A 6116-nucleotide genomic window follows, 5' to 3' on the forward strand; every position below is an offset into this window, starting at 1 on the left:
GAAAAGTCACGAATAAAAGGAAACAGAAAAAGTATAAAGTAACCAAGAACAATTTAGCTTATAAGTGGAAGGAAGAAATATGGGAACGAAAAAAAAGGACGAGGAAGGAGGAGGAGGAGGAGGAGGAGGACGAGAAAAAGGACGAGGAGGAGGAGGAGGAAGAGGACGAAAAGGACGAAGAGGAAGAGAAGGAGGACGAGGAAGAAGAGGAAGAGGAGGACGAGGACGAAGACGAGGAGGAGGAAGAGGAGGAGGAGGAGGAGGAGGAGGACTACTATTCTCTGCTTAATGGCTAGTTTTTTCTTCTTTTTTCTCGTGTTTTCTTCTTATATTTTTTTTTCCTCGTTTGTTTTCTTCAAGTAGCTCATCCGTTAAAAGCTTCGTTTCACTGCAGAACATAAACTCGGTGATGACGGCCCCGCAAAAGCCTCCTCACTTTGCTTTATTCGCCGCCACACATGAAGAGCTCGTGTTTGTGGTCCGTCCCCAAAGAGCCTCGCCAAGATGAATTACGACCTGAAAGAGCAGGGAGGATGTGGCCCAAGAACTCTCCTACGATGGACGGGGCAAGAAAGATACAGCTGCGAGACTAACCCTGAAACCTTTTACCCTGAACACACAGCCTGACACACACATAAGTAACATAAAAGTTGGAAAGTTTCGTTTAGTCGGCGCAACATCTGTGGTCATATGCCGGAGAGAGACAGGAGGGGGAAGGAATTATAGGAGAAGGGAACAGATACCAGGAGACAGTACACAACCCCCGATTAATACCTGGTACCCATTCACTGCTGGGTGGACAGGGGCGTAGGGTATCGGAAAAGCCGCCCAAATTTTTCCACTCCGCCCGGGACATAAGTAACATAACATACACGAACTGCTGTCTCTAGTCTAAGATGCAGCTGCGAGACTAACCGGAAACCTTTTACACGGGACACGGCGCCTGACACACTATAATACCGTCTAAACCCTTCACACTATACACAACGCCTGGCACAATTTTTACCATGAACAAAGAACCGGACACACTAATTTGATCTTAAACTTGCACACTAATTCGATCTAAAACTTGAAGATTAAATACTGCGCCCTGACATACTAACTCCGATCACACTAAACACAACACCTGACACACTAACTCCGCCTAAACCTTTCACACTAAATACGGCGACTGACATACTAATTCCATCACGTCCCCTCCCGAAATTGACCTCTCTTTCTGCCACCTCTTTTGATTCTTTTTAGGAGCAGCGAGTAGCGGGCTTTTTTATTATTGTTTCCTTTTTTTGTGCCCTTGAGCTGTCTCCTTTGTTGTAAAAAATAAACAATACCTCCAAGAGACAGGAATCACATACGTTACAGAAAACACGATTCCCGGACGTTGATAAAAAGAAATACCCGCCACACTAATCCTGCCACTGCCTTACTGAGCATCGTATACATCCACGAAGAAGAAATTAGATACCTTACACAACATACGATTCACGGACGATGACCAAAAAGAGCCCAGCTGACGTCTCTATCCATTCTAAGACCACGGGAGGGGGGACTGGATGTGTGTCTTATCGCGTGGTTCAAACAGGCTCTTCAAGCAACCTCGAGGATCTCTGAGTATTCGACCGCCGAGGAGCTTTTACATCAAGCACTCAGCGGCACGGAAGACTCGCAGATGTGGAAAGCCAGATGGACTGACCGACGAGGAGAGGAAAAAGAAGCTATATAAAAACCGAGAGCGAGAAGGGAGATGAAGAACAGAAAGACGGAGGAGAAAAGGAGAATGAAGAGACAGGATAAGAAAGCTACCGAAGATAAGAAAACGAAAACGGAGATGAAGAACAGAAAGACGGAGGAGAAAAGAAGAAAGAAGGAGACTGGATGGATAAGAAAGCTGCCGAAGATAAAATAAAACAAAAAAACGAGAAAGAAAAGGGAGATGAAAAACAGAGAAAGGGATAAGAAAATAAGAAAGCAGGAGCGGGGGGGGGAAAACAAAGCTACTGACTAAGGAAATACAAAGAAACCCCCCCCCAAAAAAAACCAAAACGGAGCAGAGAAGCAGACTAACAAAAGAAAAGAAGACCTATGGAGAATTTGTTGATAATAAAACTACCAAAGATTAAAAAGAAAACAAGAAAACGAAAAGGGAGATGAGAAAGAGAAAGAGGGAGGAGAAAATGAAAATGAAGAGACTAGGAATAAAAAAAACTGCAGAGGATAAAGGAAAGGAGGAAGAGCAAAACAGGATGATAAGTTAACGTAGGAAATGGACAGCGAGATTTATAGCAATAGAAATAGAGAAAGACTTCGCAGACAACATGGCGAGGAAGGAAAATAAAAATAATAGTAAGTAATGAGAGAAAATGGAGGAAAATAAGGAATAGGAGGCGGAGGAGGAGAAACGAGGGAGCGAAGGAAAAAGGGAAGGAAAACATAATGAAAACGAATAAAGGAAGAAAGAAAAAGAAAAAGCGAGAGAACAAGAGAGTCGATGAAGAGATAAGGTGAAAATAATGGTCTCTTTCCACACGAAGACTCTAAATTGAGAGCGATAAAGATAGATAGATAGATAGATAGAGAGACAGACAAACAGAAAGACAGACAGACAGACAGACAGACAGACAGACAGACACTCGGATGGAACAAAACAATCTTGGAATTATCTTTGAGGAACAATTTTCATCTTCCTCACAAAGTTAATGGTCATGATGTCGGTTACTGTGCCATGAAGAGTCTGCTTCAAACGAGGAGGAGGAGGAGGAGGAGGAGGAGGAGAAGGAGGAGGAGGAGGAGGAGGAGGAGGACGGCAACCTACGACGACAACGAAAAAGTAAAGGAAAGAAGAAGAAGAAGAAGAAGAAGAAGAAGAAGAAGAAGAAGAAGAAAAGATTGATCAATTAGTAAGTGAATCATTTCAAAATATTAGTCAGTCCATCAGTTAGTAAATTAATCAAATGATCAGCTAATTCATCAGTCATTTTATCCATCAATTAATCATTCAATTCATCAGTCACTTTATCAATCAGTTAATCAATTCATCAGTCATTTTATCAATCAATCAGTTAATCAATCCATCAGTCAGTCAATGAATCCATGAGCCATTTTATCAATTAGTTAATCTATCAATCCATCAGTCATTTCATCAATCAATCAATCAATCAATTCATCAGTCACTCAATCAATCAATCAGTTAATCAATCCATCGGCCAGTCAATCAGTCAATCAGCCAACTCGTCAGTCAGTTAAACAATTAATCAACAAACTGAAGTAAGTTACAACGCCACATGACAGCACTTCATCAAAGGGTTCAGTTTTACTTCGCTCTGTCCATCCATTTCGCTGCTCGGGAGGCCTGTGGTGCGGGCGGGGAGGGCCTGGCAGATTGATTAGGGGCGTGAGGTCGTGGCGCCACAACTGCTGTCGTTTGGTGCCGAATACTTCTCAAAAATACTGACAGTACAAATGACAGTTATAAAATTAAGAGTGACTAATAAAAATTATAAAAATGATAACCATTTAAAATGGAGAAATTTAGTTGGCAAGTTCAACAAACATATAGTATCACTGGAAGATAACATAACTAGCAACAGTGCTACTTGGTGACATAAATGAGATGAAATAAGATAAAGATATAGCATATCGGCTATTAGTAGTCTCTGCTTTGGTTTTCTGTGTTGTGTAAAAAGTTTTGGTTTTGTCTTATTTCTGTATAATCACAGTGCTCCCTGAAGATGTTGTCGATGCGCTTGTGCAGCCCCCAGGCGGCGGGGTCACGGGGGTATAGCTCCATGTGGGCGACCACGCCAGGGGGCAGGTCGTATTTGTCCTTGGGGTCAACCTGACGGTCGAGCATGGTGTAGGCCAGGGTGGTGAGGTTGCCGTAGTGCTTGCGGTTGGGGCTGTAGTAAGACGACTGGATGATGTCACCCAGGACTGCGATGCCGTTGTCATTTTCAATATTGATCTTTTCTCCCTGGTCGCTCTCCACATAGCCGTGGGCAATGGCGTCGTTGATGCGGTCCACCATGTGGATAAGTTCGTGGATTTTGCCGACCCTGTGGACGTCCTGCAGCTGGAAGTCGTCGTTGCGGATGGGGAAGGGAGCGCCGAACTTGTAGGTGGTCTGGGGAGCAAAGCCCTCGTGCAGCAGCTCGTCCAGTTTCAGCTCCTCGAGGAGGGGCATGTAGTTGGAGATGCGCTCGGCGTCGTAGCGGCTGAGGAGCTGGTGGTGGGCGTAGAAGTTCTCTCCCTTCCTGTCAATGCGGTAGCCGTAGGTGTCCTTCCACCAGAATGGGTTTTCCAGGTGGATCATGAAGTGGTGAGTGTCAATGCCGAGGTCCTCACGGTAGTAGGCGACTCTCTGTTCCATGTCGTGGAGGTTGACAGTGAAGATGTTCTGGAAGACCATGTTCCTCAGCTTCATCTCGTTAACCTCGTCGGCTTGCCCGATGACCTGGGCCTTGGTGAAGTAGTGGGGCTTGACTTCGTAGACGGCTGGCAGCACGACGTGCTGTGTGAGAGGGGAGTGTTTGATGGCATGGTAGGCGGCGTACAGGAATTCCTCCTCGTTGACTCGCTCCCTGAAGTAGGCGGCGTTGCTGGAGACGTAGTTCCAGTCCTTGCACTGCATGAACACCTCGAACAGCATGACTGCCTCCTCCAGGTGGCGTTTGTTGGTGGCGGTAGCCCAGTGCTTCTTCTCCAGCAATCGTTTGTTTGTTAACTTGTCCACGAGCTTCTCGACATGCAGGTATCCGCCACTGGGTTGAAGGTCATGGCCTTCTGCTGCAAGTTGCTGTCGCGGATCGGCTCGAAGATCTTGTAGAAGGCGTAGTTCACGTCACGTTGTATCTGGTAGTCATCTGTCGTGAATCAAATATTGATATATACATTTAATTAGCTACAGGATTTTTAATAATCCTATGCTAGTATTTAAAGTGTTACCTAAAAGAACGTTCTCTGATGATTTTACACTGTGTGTATAAGAAATTATTACATTTATTTCCAATTTTTCAATAATGCGAGAATAAAAAATCAAAGCACATTAGTGTGTGTGTGTGTGTGTGTGTGTGTGTGTGTGTGTGTGTGTGTGTGTGTGTGTGTGTGTGTGCGCATTCCTTCAGGCTATGTAAATTTGTGGAAGAGAAAAATATTTAAAACAAGAACATCACCACATATGCACTATAGTTTACCTGCTGGGGCATCCGACATAAACCCAACGCCGGGCCAGGCAGCGGCGGCGCCGAGGGCCACGAGAGCAAACACAACCAGGACCTTCATGCTGGAGCTAGTGCTGCCTCTGCTAACCTGCTGCCGTCTTATATACCCAGCGGGCCACGGGGGGTGCGCGATAACTGTTTCCACTTGGATGCCTTAGTAACAAATTTGTTTTATTTTTTGTAATTCTCTTACGTTGCTGATTGTTTACTGCTACTTGATGACTTATGTATGTATGTCAACAGGTATAAATGTGTTTGTTTAAGAATGTACGTATGTATGTTTCTATGTATATATATATATATATATATATATATATATATATATATATATATATATATATATATATATATATATATATATATATATATATATATATATATATATATATATAAATATATATATATATATATATATATATATATATATATATATATATATATTCACACACACACACACACACACACACACACACACACACACACACACACACACACACACGTGGAGATTAAAAGGAGGGAGAGAGGGCGGAAGGCAGAGGCGGAGGAGAAAGAGACGGATGAGTGGATGGATAGATGAAGGAAGGGAGGGAGGGAAGAAAGGAAGGATGAAGGTGGAGGAAGGAAAGGAGGAGAAGGAGAAGGCTTCAGTTTACACCGCAAGTCGTGGCCGTAATCGCATATTCATCAAACGTTTATGAGCAAATGAGGTGCACTTGGAGGCACTTATAAAGACGGAGAAAAAAAGGTTCATGCGTGTCTAAAGAAGAAATATCATATCTGATATTTTATTCACTCGTCAGTCATCGATACCATCTCTTCCTTCTTTCTCATTATATTCTTTATTTTTGCTTTTCCACTCGACACCCACACCTCCAGCAGTACCATTTCTTGCACCTTCAG

At 43.6% G+C, this 6116-nt stretch overlaps 1 pseudogene; it reads right to left on the reverse strand.

Annotated features, from left to right (window-relative positions):
* Positions 1-3628: 3628 nt before the first annotated feature.
* LOC126994117 (hemocyanin-like) lies at positions 3629-5351 on the reverse strand (annotated as a pseudogene).
* Positions 5352-6116: the final 765 nt, after the last annotated feature.

Source organism: Eriocheir sinensis, unplaced genomic scaffold, assembly GCF_024679095.1.
Source record: "Eriocheir sinensis breed Jianghai 21 unplaced genomic scaffold, ASM2467909v1 Scaffold722, whole genome shotgun sequence".
Lineage (NCBI taxonomy): Eukaryota > Metazoa > Arthropoda > Malacostraca > Decapoda > Varunidae > Eriocheir > Eriocheir sinensis.